The sequence below is a fragment of the Acinonyx jubatus genome, chromosome D3 (genome assembly GCF_027475565.1).
Source record: "Acinonyx jubatus isolate Ajub_Pintada_27869175 chromosome D3, VMU_Ajub_asm_v1.0, whole genome shotgun sequence".
Taxonomy (NCBI): domain Eukaryota; kingdom Metazoa; phylum Chordata; class Mammalia; order Carnivora; family Felidae; genus Acinonyx; species Acinonyx jubatus.
The window spans coordinates 49,649,020-49,670,908 of NC_069392.1; the positions used below are offsets into that span (position 1 = coordinate 49,649,020).

Consider the following 21,889-nt stretch of genomic DNA (forward strand, 5'->3'; position numbering starts at 1 on the left):
CTGTTTCTATGTATTGGACAAAACAGCTACCTCTCCTCCATCTTGAAGAGTGGCCTTGTGTAGGCAATGAACTTTATCATTCAACCTTGCTGCAGCTCTTGGTTATCTTTCAAATCTTTGTGATTGTCTAAGCTGCCCAACTTATTCTTAATAGTTGCCAGTTGTTATAGGTGTGCCAAGCCTTGTCAGTGTTCCAAAGGGAGAGATCTAAGTCAGCATCTAGTTTCAAGCTTATTGGAAGCCAGACTCTCAGGCAGCAGCTTTTAAAGTATGCACACAGGAGCACTTGGGTGGATCAGTTGGTTAAGCATCTGACTTCAGCTCAGGTCAAGATCTCAGGGTTCATGGGTTCAGGCCCTGCATCAGGCATTGTGCTGACAGCTCAGAGCCTGGAGCCAACTTTGAATTCTGTATCTCCCTCTCTCTCTACCCCTCCTCCACTCATGCTATGTCTCTCTCAAAAATAAAATAAACATTAAAAAAATAAAATATGCAAACATATATAGTCCTGTGAAACTACCATCATAACCTCTGCTGGCCTTCAGTCCAGGTGATTTGAATATATCTTCTTGGTGACAGTGCAAAAAATAGAGCTCCCGACAACTGGATAATCTCTTTTCTGACAGGTACCAGTGAGATCCATAGAGGCCCAGGGAGAGTGTGACAATGATATCCCCTGGCCTATGTTCCCTGAGATCACCTCTGTTAGCCCCTAGATGTGTGGTAAATCTGTATTTGTCCTTCAGCCTGAAGCTCCAGGACAAATAGGCCTTTTTCACTAGAAGACTGGGAGTTCAGTCTGCTGTCTGTGTTGTGCCCTGGGGATGGTAGCTTGCCAAGAACTGTCTTTCTGATTGTTTTAGTCCAGACACATAATCCCTTCCCCTCCCCTAATCACTAGAGTCAGGTGACCAAGGGGTGTCCGCTGTGTGGACTACATAAATCTTCTGGCTTTAGCAAGCCCACTGGTGCTAGCAAGGGGTAATGAAAAGGCAAAATTGGTGTCAACCAATGCCTTTGCATCCAGAGAAAGTCCCAACTGATCCCTGCACCCCTGGCAGATGCTTTGGGATTAGCTAAGAATCTCCTTCATGTTTGGTCCAGGTGTTTTTCAAACTGTTGCTTTTGTACTGGTTCTCAGGGTGAGTGAATCTGTGCATAAGCCCTTTGAGAATGGACTTTCCATTCCCCACAGACTTTTGTGTCTCCTGGACCCATTGGTTTTCTAAGCTGGATGTTTTAAGGGATAACCCCTCCAGTGTGGACCTCAAGGTTGAGCTGCCTGATGTAGGAAAAAAACTCCTTGGTCCTCAAGGATAAACTCCATAACTGTGATATCCTTCCTGGTTGTGGGTCACTACACCAGGGATGGAGTAAGACTGTGTCTCTGGTTCTCCAACCCCTTTCAGTGTGGTCTTGTTAATCTTTGTTGTGCATGAGCTGTTCTACTAGTTTTCAGGTGTTTCTCAGAGGGAATTCATCCATATGAAGCTGTAGATTTGGTGTGTTTGTGGGAGGAGGTAAGTTCAGGATCTTTTTATTCTGCCATCTTGAGCCTCCCCTCTCCTTTCCATTTAATGAGACTTATATTTATCTCTGTATTTTGTGGTTTAAAATTCTGATAACAAAGAGGCACAGTGTAGGAATGCATGCTGAACATTCATATAGGGTGTATTGTTTTTCCTAGTGGCACATAACATTTTAAAGAGAGAGATAACTGTTAAAAAGGGTAAAAAAAAAAACCAAAATAAAAAAGAAATCTACAACTCTTTTGTGCATTTTGAAAATCAAACAATAGTGCAAAATAAACATAAGAATAAAACTAATTTTTTTTCTAGAAAAGTTTTTTTCCAGAAACTTCGTCCTCCTTTTATCTTCTATTCTAACAGTTCCTTAGAGCATTGCAGTTTGTTTCTGCTCATTGGTTTGAAGCTGACAGAAATATTTTGAACTCTTCCATTAGTGGACTATACACTTTTTCCTTTTTCACATATTCATCATCACAATTTTGAAGTCTGGGTATTGGAAGAGCTTTAGGACATAACTGAATGGGTCTCTTAAAATTTCCCTGAAGGCAATGTTGTTCTGATGTGGCTGACGGTAAACCTGGACTCATTGATATAATGGTATCTGTGCTGGGCAGTAAACAATGACTTTAATCAAGATTCTAAATGTTCTTCAGATTAAATTGCTTTCCAGGGTTCTCTGATTTTATAGAGTGAGAGTGGGTGTATCTGTTTCTATTTTGTAGTTCCATTCCCCTAGATAGTATTTCTTTTAACTCTCAAAGCTGTAAAAGAAACTAAGACAAAAACCTTGCTATTTACCTAGTGATCGCTTTTTGTTTTTCAACCCGAAGTACATCAATGTTAGTAATAGTAGAAAGGAAACAAATGTGCTCTAGTTTTTCCTTTTCATTATCATTTCTTTTGAACAGATAGGAGGAATATTACACAAAGGCAAATTTGGTTACTAGTCATGTGATAACTTATCTGAACAATTACATGTTGGTTGGTTGAATGGTGTCACCTTAAAAGGCAAGGCTCTGATTTCACTCAGGGTGCAGTTGTCCTGTGTAGCTTTGATCCAAAATTTTAGAATTGTTTTCAGAACCAGAGGTAGATTTTTATGCTTTCTTTTTATTTTTTTTCCATTATTTCCTTCTTCCTCCCTACCATCTTTTCTTCCCCTTCTTTCACTTTCTACAATCTCTTTTTCCTTCTTTCCTTCTGTTTTCCTCCTGGTTGGGCACCTGGAGGTACAACTCACAAAAGTGTAGGAGCTTCCCTAAGACTGAGGCTCTCTTTTTTTTTTTTTTAATGTTTATTTATTTTTGAGGGGGGGAAGGGGCAGAGAGAGAGGGAGACGCAGAACCCAAAGCAGGCTCCAGGCTCTGAGCTGTCAGCACAGAGCCTGACGTGGGGCTTGTGAGATCATGACCTGAGCTGAAGTCGAATGCTTAACTGACTGAGCCACCCAGGCACCCCATCCCTTGAGTTTTTAACTCAGTCTTGTTCACACTGAGCCTCCAGCAATTCACCAATTATAGTTTAAGTGTTCCTTCCCCAGTATTGGTTCTGATGGAAGCTTTTGCTTATTGTAAGCTTTGCTTATTGTATCAATAAGATACACCATATCTTATTAACTTTATGACTGTGTTTTGTCAGACTTCTATAGTCTTAAAATGATGTGGTGTCTTACAGTTGGTTTGCAGTGATTGATGCTGCTTCTGACTTTGACTCAACTAAGGGAGAAGTCCAGCTGCTGTTAGGGTAAGACTCTCCACCACAAACCTCTCAGGTCCTATCTATACAATTATTTTGCAACAACTCATCTCTGTCAAGCATGAGCCTTAACATCCCTGGATTGGCTTTTCCATAAGGCAAGAACACTGCAAGGCAATTTAGGTTTCTTTGAGCTACTACCCAGTTCTAGTGATAGCACATCTATCCAGAACTCCCTTTATCTGCATATCTTTCCATCTCTTTCAGTTTATCAAGTTGAATAGAGGATGGGAAACCCTTCTGGAGCCAGAGAATCTTTGAAAGAACTTATCTAGTAAGTGGGGGGCAGCGGGGAAGACTAATAAGAAAGCATTTTGTAATAATTGAATTGACAGCATTTACTTCTTCCTGGTAGCTAAAATGGTATTGTACAATCGATAGCAACTTATATCTGATCAAATAATCCAGTGCTTTGCTGCAGCCAGGTCCTCCCCTTGGCTCATGAAGTAGAGTGTGTCCATCTTTTCCCAACTCCATTCCCAGTGACACCAAGTTGGTGGCTTGAAGACAGTTATGATAGAAGAAATTTTAACACTATGCAAATCAGTAAAAATTAAAAATCAACACCTCCTCACCAAGAGCAAGTTGTTAGATATTTTCCAGATGACCACTGACTTTATTTCTGAGTTAAAATTTTCACTCTGGAAAAGCATTGTCTGTATGTGATTGATTCCATAAAATACAAATGTGCAAAATATAAACATATTTTAGAAGTTTGCAAACCTCAACACATATTGGCATGAACCAGCCACTGGTGAAGTTAAATGAGATTACCACAGATTTTTCTTTTTTAATCTTATTTAGGTTGATGACAACATCAGTAAAACTCTAATTACTTAGTTTATTTATTTCTTTGTTGAATATTAAGTTTAAATATTTTTGAAGATTTTTTTTCAATAACAAAATACAGTTGAGTGTTAAAAAAAGACCTTAATGACTTCTTTGGACCTTTCAAATTTATAGCAACTGGACATTCTTAGACTTTTAAAAAACTGTGTTTCAGATTTAGCTAGTAGTTAAAAGGTTTTTATTTAAGGAACTTTATAAAGTTGAGAAACTTTTTTCAAAGAGCAGCAATTTTTTTAGCTAATATTTTTCTCTTTGACTATTATTAAACCATGACCTTAGAAAGACCAGTTTTTTTTTCTTTTGAGATCTACCAATGAAGAGGCAATCCTCTGCTTATGGTACAAAAGAAACAATGTCCTCTGGGCAACAGCAGGTGAGAGACTGTCATTTTCTGAGAGTCCAGTACAAATGAGTCATTAAGATGGAAGTCCTTATTATGGTATTTATACCTTCAATGAAAATAGCAAGTAGAAATTTTTTCATAAAAAAAAAAATTACACCTAAGTCACTCCTTGTCTACACATTGCTTTAAAATTTTTGTCTAGGTTGTTTTGTCTAGGTCAAGTGGATATCCTTAGAAAAGTTATTCATTTCCTTTTCACATCTTCAAGGTTTTTATTGTTCATCTATTTAATACCTCTTTGATTTTATCTAATATATCTCCAGGGCTTAGGACAATGTCTTATACATAGTAGAAGTTTAAAAAAAATATTTTAATGCATGAATATATGTGTGTATCTATTTATAGATCTATCTTAATAAATTTATGACAGCATTCAGATATAGTATATGACAAAAAGAGAGTATCTAGAAATTAGGGACATTTAATCAGGACTAAACAAATCTCTTTTCCTACACAAATTCAACTTTAACTTTCCTTTCTTTCACTGAAGTTCTTTTCCAACCCCATTTCTTGCATCCTTTCCTTTTGCCTGTTGCTGTTTTACTCACTAGCTTCTTATATTACTTCTTTATTCATACCACTTCTTTTCATAGGAATTGCTGAATAATACAGGCATGTGAAATATTGACCCAGTTCATTACCTTCATTCATATTGAAATGTATTACTGAGTTACAGGTCACAGAAATGATTGGTGAGTAGAAGCTGTTGTATGGTTACATTTCTATGCATCAAAAGATAAATATAGCACATAGTACCAGAAAGCAGGGAAATATAATCAAGGATTTCATACATGGCCATTACTATTCAAGTGGAAAACCATTTCTGAAATGTAAAATGTTAGTCTGACTCTATCATTGATAAATAAATAATAAATGAATACTTCCTTCCTCAAAATGGTTTATAAATCAATATTTTGAGTATCAAATATCAATATAAAGTATTCCATAATTTACACATGGGTATTTATTGAAATAATTAATAAATATTAACCTTGTTTTTTTAAGGGTGTATATATTTTAACCTATTGAACTAAATGATACTTGCAGAAAGACTTCATTCTCTTTTAGTTAATGTAAGTTTATTCATTTTTTATATTCTAAACAAAGATCAATTATTATTCATGTGATATAAGGAAAATTTTCTTCAAATGAGTAAGAAAAAACACTTAACTATGTTTGATGTACAATATAATTAAGAATATCAACACAAATAAATTCAAATAATTTGTTTAGAAAGAAAAATATTGAATGTTTTAAAAAAACAGATGTGTTTACATATATAACATATACCACTTGACAAGATATTTGGTTTGTAAGTATTCTGATCTCTGCAGAAGGTAGTTACTATATAAAGAGTTGTATTCATTTGAAAGGCAAGTAGAGCTGGTATTTAAATGCAATTAATCATATGTTGGCGAAAGTATCAAATTCAAACCTCAAAGTCCATACAGCTTTCCACTGTAGGATTATGGAAAGAATGGGCATAGTGACCAGGGGGGAAATATCCCCTGTCTGTCTTGCTCTTTTGTCTAGAGACTCTGAACTCAAAGTTCCTTGCCTAATCAGGAAATTCCACACCTGAGCAGGTACCGTAAGATGGTTTTTAATGCAAGAATTGAACCCATTTACTTCCTTTCTTGATTCTATTTAAATTAGATTGACCCAAGAGAGAAAGATGTAATTTGGTTAGGTTGTAATTATTTTTTTTAATATTAATTCGAAAATTATGTGGCAATTACCTGTGGAAAATATGAAGTGTTTACATCTGTTAGTACTTTGGAGATTAAGCCTGAAGTTATTCTCCAGGGAAGAGTCGCCAAGAAGCTTTGGAGGATTTTTTTTTTTCCCTTTAAATTTCTAACCCTTCACAGTCTTGCAAGACAGATTTCTGAAATAAATTTTAAGGCTCTGAAATGATTAGCAGAAATGCAAAGAAATGATCATAATTCAGCAGTTGATCTGCTATGATCAAGGACATGGTGTCCATTTTGAACATTTCTTTTAGGGGGTGGGGTGTGGTAGTGCTGTTACTCATTCTTGATTAAAAAATACAAGAAAAAAATAGAAAAGTTAGCATAACTCAGTGAGGTTTGTTTACTCAAAAGTGCAATACAACACACCGGTTTATTTGCAAAGTCATTCTCACATAATTAGATGATATTGCTTATATTCAAAATTCATAAACTCCTAGGGAGCTTTACAATTTTTAAAACGTTGCTAACCTGAATATAAATTCTTCCCCCTTCACAGTCAGTTCTTCCCAAGGAATTTTGAGGGAGAAGGTCACATTTGCCCAAAGAGGCTGATTTTACTTTAGTCGATGTAAAAACCTATCTCAAAAAGCTCGAGATGTAATTTAGAAGTTTTTAAGAAGTAGCAGAAAACACTTACCAATAATGTTGAAGGACCCATCTTTTCTTTTAACCACCTGAAATCAGAAGTCCTATTATAAAAAGGAATAGACACTAGGGTGATCATGTTCAGGGCGTGGGCAAAAAAAAAAATAATAATTTTTTTAATCTGTCCCAAAATATAAATTCTAAAGATAAAAGTAATCAGAGAGGGGTAACTGTTTCCAATATCCTGAACTGACTATAAAATTAGTACAAAGAAATCTTTCTTAAGATTTATGTGTTGTTCACAGACAAAAGAGGGAGGTAAGGAGTTTTGCATTGAATGTGACCTAGAGAAAGCAATCTTTCCTTTCCTCAGTAGCCTCCATGTGATCCTATCACTAAACACTGGTTTCAGGTTTCTGAAGTTAATTGTTTCCATTTATTTATTTCAGAAATACCTAGATTCTATAAAGCTTAAATAGTTATCAAATATGAAGATACTGAGTCAAATCAAGTCCAATTAATAGTTTTAGAATACAACACATATAACAACCAAAAAGATTCCTATTTTCTGAGCTAATGATTACTAATCTAGGTCACCCTGGGATAGAGAAAAAAATAAATACACCACCAAAGATAAGTTAATGTAATAAGCATCAAACAAAATATTATAAGATAAGCAAAAGAAATAAAGAGCATGCACTTGAGATCGGGAAAATCATATTTGAAATTCCAACTATTTCCCCCACTCACAATGTGGATTTTGAAATGCTTCGTGTTCTTTCAAATGCTCATTTTCTTCATCTATAAAATAGGATAATAAAATAATGACAAACATTCAGTATGTTGAACCTTATAGCAATAGCTTTGCTTATAATTTCTTCATTTCAAAAGGATTAAAGTACCATAGTTATAATCTTACAAAGATTTTATCATCTATTTAATTCTATAAGCTAGCAAATAACTCACATTCTTATTTGAGGGGTACAGACAACAGTTATTTTTATACATTTTGGATAAATCTTCCCTTAGAATTGCAGAATATATCCATACATATAGGTATGCACAGAAACATGCACACATACACATATGCATGCTTGTATTATAAATATAATTGTTCTTACAGGAGTTCAGGAAGTGACATCACAGTTGTATAATTTTATAATGTTTGATACATTCAGAAATTATTCCTCATGAGAAGAAGATGTATTTAGACTCAAATCCATAACATATTTGCTTCTGGATCGTATCTCAAAATGACTCCTATAAACATACTCACTTTTTGGTTTTGGAGTTTTGGTTTTGGGGTTTTTTGTTTGGGTGGTTGGTTGTTTTTTGCCATATTTTCTTTGACTCTTTTGTTGTTTTTGTGGGGAAATGACAGCATTTTTCATCATTACGTTCATATCACAGTCTGACAGATCTCATTTCTACATCTACATTCTAATACACTGATTTTTAAATGGACCTATACCTTTCCAATAGACACTACTTTTTTTTCTGTTTGATTTTTCTAGTTTTGCTGCTTACTTTTGCTACAAATTTATTGAGTCTGGCTCACAGATGTATTTTACCTGGTAAGGAGATTGGCACGTGTCTCTGTGTTCCTGTTTGCAAATATAAAGGTACAAATAAACGCATATATGTGTAAGCCATGGTTAGTTGGGGCATGCATTGTCCAGGTCAACACGGGCCCTGCCTCTCTCAGTTACCTTATTGTGACATGCTTCACACTCTGTCTTCCAGAAGATAAGTTCAGCTGCGTCTTTAGAGGCCTCCAGATTAACAGAACCATTTCTTAAATCACTGCTGTTGCCACATTGGGACACAGTGGTTTTCGTGTTCTCCAACAATTTTTCTGCTTGCTTTTGCTGCTGAACTTATTGCTTAAATATGTGGCAGTTTTTATTTATTTATGTATGTATTTATTTATTTAGTGTGTGTGTTTTCTTATTAATTTTTTTTCTATATGCTAGTGATATGCATTTTTACCTCTCTTCTTGGGGGTTCACAATCCTATTGTTCACACTTTTTTTTTAAAATATAATTTATTGTCAAGTTAGCTAACATACAGCGTATACAGTGTGCTCTTGGTTTCAGGGGTAGATTCCGTGACTCATCACTTACATACAACATCCAGTGCTCATCCCAACAAGAGCCCTCCTCAATGCCCATCACCTATTTTCCTTTCTCCCCCACACTCCCCATCAACCCTCAGTTTGTTCTCTGTATTTGAGTCTCTTATGGTTTGCCTCTCTCTATGTTTGAAACTATTTTTTCCCCTTCCATTCCCCCATGGTCTTCTGTTAAGCTTCTCAAGTTCCACATATGAGTGAAAACATATATCTGTCTTTCTCTGACTAACTTATTTCACTTAGCATAATACCCTCCATTTCCATCCACATTGTTGCAAATGGCAGAATTTCATTCTTTCTCATCGCCAAGTAGTAGTCCATTGTATATATAAACCAAATCTTCTTTATCCATTCATCAGTTGATGGACATTTGAGCTCTTTTCATAACTTGGCTATTGTTGAAGGCGCTGCTGTAAATATTGGCAGTTATTTATTTTTAAAACAATGCAGATTAACTTCATGGACTAATAGAGATCTTGGGCTATGCAACATATAACTAAGTCTACGTAAAATAGTCAAGAGGCTTTTATTCTTATGACGTTGCATTTGTGAACAAAATAGTTAACCTTTGCCTTTAAAGTACTTTTAAAGGAGAAGTTACGGCATTTCGAAATTTTTACGTGTATCTAACATAAAAATGAAGAACTAAACTTCACAAATTTTGGACTAACCATTTTACATGTGTTTGCCCTTTGTGAAAATGTGCCATTATTGTCGCCTTGCAAGAGCACATTCAATCAACTCTAGTTATTATAAAAATGACAGGCAGATAGCATTGGTTATTTCTATGCTTTGTGTGGACTTGTGCTTAGTCTCTTTCCAAGAACTCTTCTAAGGGTCAATAGATTTTTAAAATTGTTATTTATAAATCTTGGCTTTTTCTTAAATAGTAGTTATAGCACAATATATATCCTTTGAGTTTTAATGTGTAAGGAAAGAAAAGACTATATGCAAATATAAAAATATACGCATATGTGTATATATACAATATATGTATTTATATGTACATATGTGTATGAATATGTATATAGACATATACATGTATATATGTATATATATATATATATATATATATATATCTTTTGCATTGGATTGGAATTAAGTATTGTTTCTAATGACTTGTTATAGAAGCATGGCAATTTGAAAAGTCTAGGAGGGTGGGTTGGAGGGGTTGGTGTTAGATCTGTCAAGAGATTGAGGGAATTGAAACTGATGCAGAAAGTGGAATTTCAAACAAGTGAACACATGAATGGACTCTAATTTTTATAAAGTTTGGTCAATATAGAAGAAAATATTAGCTATGTCAGCCTGATGGAAAAGCAGGGATTTCACACAGCATCAGAAATCTAGGTCATGCTATCATTTACTGCCTTCCAAGTAAACAGATCCAAGAAATGCGTGCAAGGAAAAAAAGACTAAAGCTTAGGTTTCAAGGTAAAATATGAGTCTCTAGAGAAGGTGTTTGGCTACCAGGTAGGGTTTTAGTCCTCGTCAGAGGGTGGGATGGAAAATGGTAAGCACGTTGGCAGTTACTGAGGGCTCTATACTACATACTGTGCTCGATGCAGGTGATTGAGATTGAATTTGCAACAGGGGTTGAGAGAAAGTCTCAGCAAATGGGAGCCATGAGCTCCTCAGAAATGGAGAGCTGAGAGTCAGGGAGCCTTGTGCCCGAAAAACCACACACAGGATGGAGATGGAGGGGGCAGAATGCCAAGCCCTCTAAGTGAGATACTCATGTCCTGGGGCTGCTTCCTGCTTTAGTCAGTAAGAGTTCAGAAACTGAGTCCAAACTGGCCTACAAGTAGGGATTTTTTTAAATGTTTATTTATTCATTTTTGAGAGAGAGAGCACGCATTCATGGGCACACATGCAAGCAGGGGAGGGGCAGAGAGAGGAAGAGAGAATCCCAAGTAGGCTCTGCACTGTCAGCACAGAGCCTGACTGGGGGCTTGAGCCCACAAACCAGGAGATCATGACCTGAGCCGAAATCAAAAGTTGGAAGCTTAACTGACTGAGCCATCCAGGTGCCCCAACAAGTAGGATATTAAGTGGAGCCTAATCATTGAAGAGCTGGAAAAAGCAACCTAATAAATATGTTTGATATTTAGTATCTAAAACAATGAAGTTTAAATTAGGAATGCTTTAGATTAATAAGTGCACATTTAAAAAAAATCATGAGTATCAGTCTTTTATGTAATTTCAGTCATAACTCCTACCCTATGGAATAGATGTATGCCTAAAGTATATATGTAAATAATTAATGTTTTAATAAATTGATTTGTATTTTAAGTGAGCAAAGAAACTCACTGTTTAAAAAATATCAAGTGAGGGGTGGCTCAGTTGGTTAAGCAACCACCTCTTAATTTTGGCTCAGGTCACAATATCAGGGTTCATGAGTTTGAGGCCCACCCTGTCAGCACATAGTCTGGGATTCTCTGACTCTTTGACCCTTCCCTGCCTATACATGTACATATGCATGCTTGCGCATGTTCTCTCTCAAAAATAAATAAACATCAAAAAAATAAAATATATCAAATGAGGTCATTAGAAATTTGAACTTTGTTCTTCAATGTATGACTTTATCTTTTTATAGCAGTTTGCAATTTACAATAAACATTTTCACTTCTGTTGTCAGCCTTGAATCCCATAGCTCCATAGGTTACACAAGTGAGTGAATTAGGTGCAATTTTGGAAGTATCAGGGAGTGGGAAATATGCCCATTGTCACAAGCTTCTAAAAGTTAGCTCTGGACCTTGGGCTATCATCCTCCCCTCTGCTCCCCTTTCATAAATAACACACTACCTCTATGCTTTGTAAAACTGTGTTTTTACTTCCCATGTTACAGTCAGTGGTTGGGATCTTATTAGTGAGAGAGGCCACCTCATTTGGTAACAGCAATGGTTTTGTCCACCCTCTGGTAGGTGGCACAGCTGCTTGGAGTTTGAGGTTTGACTCTTCCGTCTGTAACCTTTGTTACTCATGTTCTCACTCAATACTCTGACACTGATTCTGGGCTCTGGAGAACCCTCCCTTAAACTGTGTGTCAATTTTCCATGGAGCTTTAATCGTACATACTAGGGCACCCTGTAAAATTGCCCATGAATGGGTAGGGTTGGTGGACTTTTCCTCTCTTCCCATTCTAATTCTGTTGCTACCACATAGATTCCTTACATGCCATTATTTGTATCTCCCTACCATTCTGAAATAATACACTTCCAAGCCTCAGTTCTTACACTGTCTCAACAGTTGAGGATGGACTGTGCTACATCTGGTTTTAGATGGGCCCATAGTCCTCCTTTTGCTAAGCTGCCCTGCTTGACTCAATGATTTCCACGTTCAATAAGCATGCCTCAAGGATAGGCTCTATGGCTTAAGGTTTTTTTTTTTTATATATATACTATACAAAGTCACCAGCAAAATGGACCATCCTTAATCTTTTCCTTCAATATTAACCTATAAGGTAAAAAAGACAATTATTATTTTCTTGCTTTAATTTATTCACTAGATTTGTTACTGGACAACTTAAAAAAGTTTTATTATTGCTCTTTGAAATGTTACAGGGCTACTTTATAAAATAGGCTAAATGCAAACTGTGAGCTGATTTGCAGAAACAAGCTGCCACATACAAGAATGATTCCTTTGGAGAAATTCCTAACAGATTCCAAATAATTCAGTTCTAAATTCAAAAAGAAAATCAACCTATTTGCAGCTTCAAGATTCCTTCTATTTGGTTGTTTTGAAATGAAGCACACCTGCTTGACTCAAATTACTAGAACCATACTTATCATTTCTTTGGAATCTTGCAGCTGAGTTTACAAATACTACCTGTTCAGTGGAAGTCACTTATAACACTGAGGTGGGTAAAGTGAAATACTGTCACCTTAGAAGGTTTTGTTGCTCCATCATGCTTTAGTTGAATTCACGTATTGTGTTTCAGAAAACGAGGCCTGACCTATGGAATCCCAGAATTCCCATAATAACCAAGAATCATAGTCTACCTTGAAGTAGAATGTATTTGAAAAGAAACTATGCCATTCAATTGAAATATTTTTACATTGAAATGGGGAAAAGATAGAGGAAAGAAATTAATGGGATTAAATTCAAACTACAGGCTATTTGAGAAAGCTATGTATATGACCAGAAATTTTAGAGAAAGGCTATTATGGAAAAGGAGACTAGTAGTTTTGGAGAAAATAATAGAAGAACATTAACAAGTCTGAATATTTGTTTAAAAATCCAGATGATAGAAGCAAATGGAGAAATTTGGGTGACAATGAAAGCGACATAAGTGTAGGAATAAGGTACAAAGTAGTAGACTAACAGAAAAGAACATGCACGATACTTCCTTAAGAGACAAGGTTGACAGCGATTGAGGAAATCCATGCAGGAGCTTCATTTTTTTCTTTTTTGAAAGCAGACAATCTGACAAATTTTTGTCTTGTCAATTTTATCTCTTACAAGCAATGAGAAAATATATATGGACTGTCAGTGTTTAGATTGGAGAAGATTCAGAGGTACCATGATGCCTGTCTTTAAATAGAGGAAGATGTATTATGTGAAAAAGGGAGTACTTAGCCTAACACACACAAGTCCAGAGGCTATAAATAGAACCAATGTACAGAAATTCACAGGGAGTTAAATTTAACTTAATAAATGCATTTGCTGTTCTTTTTAAATTTTTTTAATGTTTCTTTATTTTTGACAGAGACAGAGACAGAGCATGAACAGGGGAGGGGAAGAGAGAGAGGGAGACACAGAATCCGGAGCAGACTCCAGGCTCTGAGCTGTCAGCACAGAGCCCCACGCAGGGCTTGAATTCACAGACTGCAAGATCATGACCTGAGCTGAAGTGGGACGCCCAACCGACTGAGCCACCCAGGCACCCCGCAATTGCTGTTCTTGATTTATTTATTATTAATGAGTGGGAATATGTAACAATGGAATAGGCATTCCAATGAGGAAGCAGGATGGTAGTCATGGATTTATTTGTGACTTGAAAGTCTAAATAGGTGAAATCTCTGAGACTAAAGGACACTAATCTTTATTAAAAGGGAAGAAATTTCTGCTACTACTAATAATTATAACTAAAATTGATTGAATGCTCACTATAAATCATGCACTATTTTAAACTATTATTAACTTATTAGGGAAGAGCAATGGTCACCAAATATGTTGACAATAATCAAGAGAAAACTGGTACAGGATGCTACTTGAGAATGTCATGTTGAGAACTCTTGATGAGGAAAAAAAAATATAGCTGTCAATATTGGCTGCTTGAGCTACAAAAAGGGAATGGAGTGGATACCTGTAATTTTAAGAAGATATTAGTAACTTCAAGAAGGCACTTTTGATATTAATATTGAAAAGAGTCTAAACAAACCTAAAAGTCGGTAAGGACTCTGGATATAGTAATTATAATTCAGGATTTCAGATCAACAGTCAAAGATAGTAGAGAGTTGCAGGAAGATAATTAGGACATTGGAATTTTAAAAAAGCTTTTGGGGTTTAATAAACCCAGGTAGAATAAATGAACTCAATTGGCTTCTATCACACTCTATATGTGTTTCCTTCTAACAAATACTACTATTTACATGTCTAAAATTAAAGTATGAGATATGACTATCTTAAGATCATGTTTGACGAGATACTATGCCATTATTTACTTGCATGATCATTGAAAATGCATCTTCCATATATTTTTAATCTAAATAAGCATTCTGTTTCCATGGCACCATTAAAATCATATTTATATGGCAGATGATTTAGCTATTGTAAATGATGTTCTGCCTACAGCACTTTGCTTTACTTATAAGAAATAGAAACTTATTCTATCTCAAATTGAAAACCAAGGTGGGAATGTTGTAAACAATCAATGGGCATTATCAATGATATTCATGGGAAAGTAATCCAGTACAAGGGAATATCATAGGAGCTGAATTAAGAAATCAAGTAGGTGGAAGCAAATTCTTTTTCTTTACCAAAAAAGCTAATTTTTATTTGCTTTCATATAATTAACTAATTTGATTCTGCTTTATGAACATTTCAAACATAGAAATAACAACGGGAAATAACAGAAGTGCTTCTTGCTGTTATCTAAAGAATCATCTTAATGGAAGTAGCTTGCTTATACATTTTTAAAGATATAAATTATAACATAATCACCACTTACATGATTAGTAGTTGCAAATTCAAATATGCATTTTTTAACCAGGTAAATAGAATCTCTACTTCTCATAATCTGTACTTCTCATAATGTCTTTTCTTTAGAGATCACATATACTTAAGTTCTTCTTGAGGATCAAAAATTTTAATTTGAAATACTTTTTTTTTCTTTCATTTGAATAGGTTGCACACAGTCTTTGCATAATCTTAGGCTCTAAACTGCACTCAATATCTTGTAAATATTTAAACATAAAATTATGCCTTAACAGTATTTGTAATTAGTAGGTATATGAAATGTTAATTTCCAAAGGAGGGTGTCAGAATTTGTGAGTAGCATACATTGCTGTTTTTCTGCATATTCTCAACTCTTATTATAGTGGTAGGACCCACCTACATAGAGGTAAGAATTTGAAATGCAAGAGATTAAATGATCTAACTTTGAACAAAAATAAATCATTATGAGGTTTTGACAAATGTTTTTTGGAACATGTATTCAAGCCACTGTAACTTATACTGAGCAGTTATGCTCATTAGAGGTATGTCACCCCATTTAAGAAAAGAAATAATTAGAAGCTATAAGTAAAAGAACAGTTTTCAATAATCTATTGTTTAAAGTTGTAACTACAGCAATTAAAAAGGTATTCTATTGTTTAAAGTTGTAACTAGAGCAATTATATAGGTTTTATATACCTTTTCTCCTCTGGCAGAAATATGATTGTTCATAATTCATTGTTTGTTTTTTTGGCTTCTGTGTTACTTTGAAGAAATGTTTTAATACTTTATCCTTTAATCTTATAAAGCTATCTACATAAAACACAGTAAACAAAATATTTCATGGTGAAATGTTGAAAGTATTTCCTTTAAAATTAGAAACAAGAAATAGGTTACCGTTATCACAACATTTTCAATTTTTGGTGTTCAGTGCAGAGAGGCGAAGAAAAAAACTGTATGTGGACTGGGAAAAACAAACAAACAAACAAACAAACAGCACACAAACAAAAACCTGTCTATGTTGGCAGATCATGTCAATGTGAATTAAAAACAATGTCATAGAATACACAGATAAATTATCAGAATCAGAGTGTTGAATACAGATTTAATAACTAGAAATCGAAATCATTACATACAAATTTACCTGAAGTTAAAAAATAGTAAGAAAATTTAAATCCCATTTCAAATGAAAAAAAAAATACAAGCTATCTAGGAATTTATTGTACAAAAGCCAAACAAAAATTTATTGTATAAAAGTTGTATAATTCTTGGGGCGCCTGGGTGGCGCAGTCGGTTAAGCGTCCGACTTCAGCCAGGTCACGATCTCGCGGTCCGTGAGTTCGAGCACAGCGTCAGGCTCTGGGCTGATGGCTCAGAGCCTGGAGCCTGTTTCCGATTCTGTGTCTCCCTCTCTCTCTGCCCTCCCCCGTTCATGCTCTGTCTCTCTCTGTCCCAAAAATAAATAAATAAACGTTGAAAACAAAAAAAGATTTAAAAAAAAAGTTGTATAATTCTTTTGAAAATAGAAAACCAATCTAATTGAGAAAAAAATTAAATGTAATAAATGAGGAATATACCAGATTCATAGCTTAAAATACTCAATAATCCAAAAATATAAATTCTCTCAAAATTGATCTATAGATGCAATGCAGTTCTGATCAAAATCCAATGTGTGTGCATTTAACTTGATAATTTTATTTATTTTTTTAATTTCTAAATGTTTACTTAATTTTGAGAGAGAGAGAGAGACAGAGAGAGAGAGGCAAAGCATGTGTACAAGCAGGGGAGGAGCTGAGAGACAGAGAATTCAAACAGGATCCACGCTGTCAGTGCAGAACCCGATGCAGGGCTCAATTTCACAAACTATGTGATCATGACTTGAGCCAAAGTCAAGAGTTGGACATTTAACCAACTGAGTTACCCAGGCACTCCTAAATTGATAATTTTAATGCAAAGTTTATAATAAATGGAAAGAAAGTAGAGTATACGGGATGATTTTAAAGAACATAATGGTGAGACTTGTCTTTCAAAGGTATCATGACTTATGATAAAATCATCATGATCAAAAGAGTGTGGTATTTATGTAAAGATAGACAAAGCAGAAAACAGACATCAAAGATAATTGTGTGTGCATGCACGCACACACACACAACTTTATGTAAGTGGATCAAATGGGAAGAGTTACTTTTGCCATGTTCTGGAATGAGTGATTACATCAATGTAAGGGGAGGATTTAATTTCTTTTTACCATGACAAATATAAGTTCCAGGTAGACTGAAAACCTAAATATGAAAGAACAACCTATAGGAGAATATTTTCACTCACAACTTTCAAAAATAAATGGATGTATTAACTGGGCAACAAAACAAAACAAAAATTCATGAGGAAAAGAATTACTGAACTCAAAACAATTCCCCCAAAAATAATTTCTATATATCAAAGCATACAACAAAAACAATGTAAAGTCATACCATATTTGCAACACATACAAAACATTTTCAGAATATATGAACTTCAGTGAATCTGTATAAGAAAAAGGCAAAAATCTAATAGTATTGGGAAGAGTTTTGTCCAGACACTTCACAGAAGGGAAGGTCCAGTTGGGCCACAAGCAGATGAAGTATTAATCAAAGACATGAAAATATAATTATTTTCTTACACATATTTTCTTCATTAGAAAGACTGTGAATGACACACTTTCTAAGTCTGTAGAAACTTGAAATTGTCCCATGTCTTCTAGCATTTACTTTTGTAGATAATTAGTCTTGAAGTATTTTCTCTTCAAAAACAACCTAATTTTTTTGTCTGGAAGATTGTACACTAATTTTTCTCACCCTTTAATTTGAAATGTTACAAGGCTATGACTTATTTTCCAGGTACTTAGTGAGGTGTTTCTACATATAAATTTGAGTCTCTTATACTGGGAATTTTTTAAAACATATTTTTCTTTATTTCTTCTGTTTTTTTTCGTATTTACCCCATATGGACTCTTATATATAAGATTTCCCAAATTAGCTCTCCCCATCTCTTTTATTTAATTCCTAACTTCCATCTGTTCGCCTTTAATTATTCTTCTAAGTTCAGAGAATTTCCTGGGATTCTCTTTTGATGTAATAATTTTCTATTCTGGCTAATTCAATCTATTATTCACTTCTTTAAAAACAAAGTAACAGCCTTGCAATTATGATTTGCATCTCCAAGAACTCCCTCGTTTTGTTATTGCTCCATTTTTATAAGAGCCAGTTCTAGATTTACAGATGCAACATGCTTTCTAATTTTTCCCAAAACAAAAGAATTCTTTTCTTTTTCTTATAATGACTGTTTTTATAAAGCATTATTTGCTCTCAATTCTCATTTTATCTATTCTTTCCCATGTTGAGTGTTTTTATATTACTGATTTTTTCCCCTTTTCTTCCTCTTATATGGAAAGGTCTGCATATGTTGGCACTGTGAGAGAGTTGAGTCCTTATCCAACATTGTTATTACTGATCAATTCCTTAGTTTTGGATATAAATCTAATTATTTGGATACATTGTAAAGTTTCTTTTTTATGTTAAGTATTAAATTTTCTGGAGAGTGCTTGGCTTTGGGCAGAGAGAGACAGTTTTGAAACAGAGAGTTTATTCCTGTTTTAGAAACTGTCTTCTTACCTATGCGTTGGCAGTCCAAAGACAGATAAAGCGCAGAGTCCCCCTCTCTACCTGGCCACCTGGCTTATGTGAGTTTTCTCGTTTTCCCCATTCCACCCAACGAACTGCTTCCATAAATTCATTCCCTGATCCATGCAGATTAAGGATGACTTGTGGGCTCAAGTAGGGTCACAATGTATCCTTATGCCCTGTTAAGCAGGGTCACAATGTATCCTTATGCTTTGATATCCTGTTTTTATCTCTTTCGGATATATACCCAAAAGTGGGATTGCTGAATCAATCATATGGTGGTTTTATTTCTAATTTTTTGATGAACCTCCGTACTATTTTCCATAGGGTAGTCTAAGTTACATTCACAACAACAGTGCACAATGGTTCCCTTTTCTCTGTATCCTCTCCTATACTTGTTATCCTTTGTCTTCTTAATGATGGGCATTCTAGCAGGTATGAGGTGATATCTCATTGTGGCTTTGATTTGCATTGCCCTGATGATTAGTGATTTTGAGCACCTTTTAACGTACATGTCACCATTTGGAAGTATTCTTTTGGAAAAATTTGTACTCAGGTTCTCTGCCCATTTTTTTAAAAATCAAATTATTTGTAGTTTTGCTATTGAGTTGTATGAGGTTTTTTTTTAATATATATCTTGGATATTAAAACCCCTTATCAGATATGTGATTTGTAAATATTTTTTCCCATTCTATACACTGACTCTTCTTTTTGTTGCTTGTGACTTCTACTATGTAGAAGCTTTTTTGTATGATGTAGTGCCATTTACTAATTTTTGCTTTTGCTGCTTGTGCTTTTAGTGTCATATCCAAAAGGTTGTTGCCAAGATCAATGTCAAGGAACTTATTTCCTATGTTTTCTTCTAGAATTTCACAGTTTCAGATCTTATGTTTAAGTCTTTAATCCACTTCAAGTTAATTTTTTTTATTTATTTTTTTAAATTTTTTTTTAACGTTTATTTATTTTTGAGACAGAGAGAGACAGAGCATGAACGGGGGAGGGTCATAGAGAGGGAGACACAGAATCTGAAACAGGCTCCAGGCTCTGAGCTGTCAGCACAGAGCCCAACGCGGGGCTCAAACTCACGGACCCTGAGATCATGACCTGAGCCAAAGTCGGCCGCTTAACCGACTGAGCCACCCAGGCGCCCCAAGTTAATTTTTGTAAGTGGGGTAAGGTATGGGTCCAACTTCATTCCTCTGCCTGTGATTGTCTAGTTTTCCCAACACAATTTATTGGAGAGAACTATCCTTTCCCCACTGAGGATTTTTGGTCCCTTTGTCAAATTTTAATTGACCGTATATGCAAGCATTTGTTTCTGAGCTATTGGTTCTGTTTCATTGGTCTGTGCGTCTATTTTAATGTAAATACTATACTCTTTTCATTACTATAGCTAGCGTGATGCCTCCAGTTTTCTTATTTTTCTCAGAATTGCTTTGGGTATTATGGGTCTTTGTGATTCCACACAAATTTTAAGATTCCGTTTTCTATTACAGTGAAAAAAATGCCATTATCTTCTCAGCTTTTGTTTAGGAAATTCTTTATCTCTTTTTCATTTCTGAAGGACAAGTTTGTTGGATAAAGTATTCTTGGTCAGCTATTTCTTTTCTCTTTAATCACTGAATGTATTGCCCTACCCTCCCGACTTATAAGATTTCTGCTGAGAAATCTTCTGATAGCCTTATGGGTGTTCTTTTGTAAATTACAAGCTTTTCTTCTCTTGATGCTCTTAAGATTCTTTCTTTGTCTTTAACTTTTGACAGTTGCATTATAACATGTCTTGGAGAGAATCTTTTTAATTAATTTTACTTGATTACCTGTGAGTTTCATGAATTTCGATATCCAAACATTTCCTTATATTTGAGCGTTTTCAGCCATTTTATCCTTAAAAAAAGGAGATGGGAACAGAAAAAAAAATTAAGACACAATGGCTGAAAACTACTCAAATATAGGGAAAGATTTATTTATTTATTTATTTATTTATGAGGTAAATACCTCACAAATAATTCAAAATCACTGTTTTAAGGAAATCAGTGAGCTACAAGAAAATACAGAAAGGCAATTCAATAAAATCAGGAAAATGATGTATGAACAAAATGAGAAATTTAACAGATAAAAATCATCAAAAAGAATCAAAGAGAAACTGTAGAGCCAAAGAAGATAATGAATTACATTGAAAAAACAAAAAACAAAAAACAGAGCATCAATAAATCAAAAAGAAGAAAGAATCTGTGAGATAGAAGACAGGAACTTCGAAATTATTCAGTCAGAGGAAAACAAAGAAAAAAGAATGAAGAGAGTGAATAACACAGAGCATGAACGGAGGAGGGTCAGAGAGAGAGGGAGACAAAGAATCTGAAACAGACTCCAGGCTCTGAGCAGTCAGCACAGAGCCCAATGCGGGGCTCGAACTCACGTACCGCGAGATCGTGACCTGAGCCGAAGTTGGACGCTTAACCGACTGAGCCACCCAGGAGCCCCTGTGTTAAGATAATTCTAAACTTCTTTTAATGTTTACCTTATGAATTTTCTTTTTTTAACTCTTAATTGCATTATATTTTTTCAAGTCAGGAAGTATTTTTTATTTTCCCTAAAGATATATGTGTAAATATTTTTATTTACTTAATATATGAAGGATTATTCAAATCGCTATAGAATTCTGTTGCAGAAGATAAGGTTTACTTACTTTTATTTATTTTTTATTTTATTTTGTTTTCTAAGTTTTCAAGATCCACTTTTAAGTCAGAAAATATTTTTCTGTTGCAATTTTATAATTTCTTACATTCTGCTACCTTTGCATATTTTATCTGAATTTTTAATTATTTGTACACGTAATGTTTTTTCTTTGTGTTCTATGTAAAACATCATCTTTCCTATTTTTTTTTTGTACTTCTAGATACGTTTTACATTCTGAAAGAGTTCCTCCACCTCCTCCAAGAGCTTAAAAGGGAAATGTATTTTCCATTTCTTATTCACTCTTTCCTTTAGGATGCCACATAAAACATACCAGAAGCATTGGTGGTTGCCTGGAGACATGGCAGCTACAGAGATGGGAGGAATGGATTAT

General features: G+C 34.8%; 1 long non-coding RNA gene across 4 annotated transcripts in view; it reads right to left on the reverse strand.

The window, feature by feature from the left end:
• The window catches only part of LOC106983829 (uncharacterized), a 94,248-nt gene that overhangs the window by 34,395 nt on the left and 37,964 nt on the right, over positions 1–21,889 (reverse strand). For 3 of the 4 annotated variants that reach the window (XR_001431574.3, XR_008291836.1, XR_008291838.1), the window contains exons 4-5: positions 7,626–7,676; positions 6,928–6,964 (exon numbers count right to left, since the gene is read on the reverse strand). This is a non-coding gene — a long non-coding RNA (uncharacterized LOC106983829). Of the gene's footprint in view, positions 1–6,927; positions 6,980–7,625; positions 7,677–21,889 lie in introns of all 4 variants that reach the window. The other variant, XR_008291837.1, reaches the window with a different exon arrangement.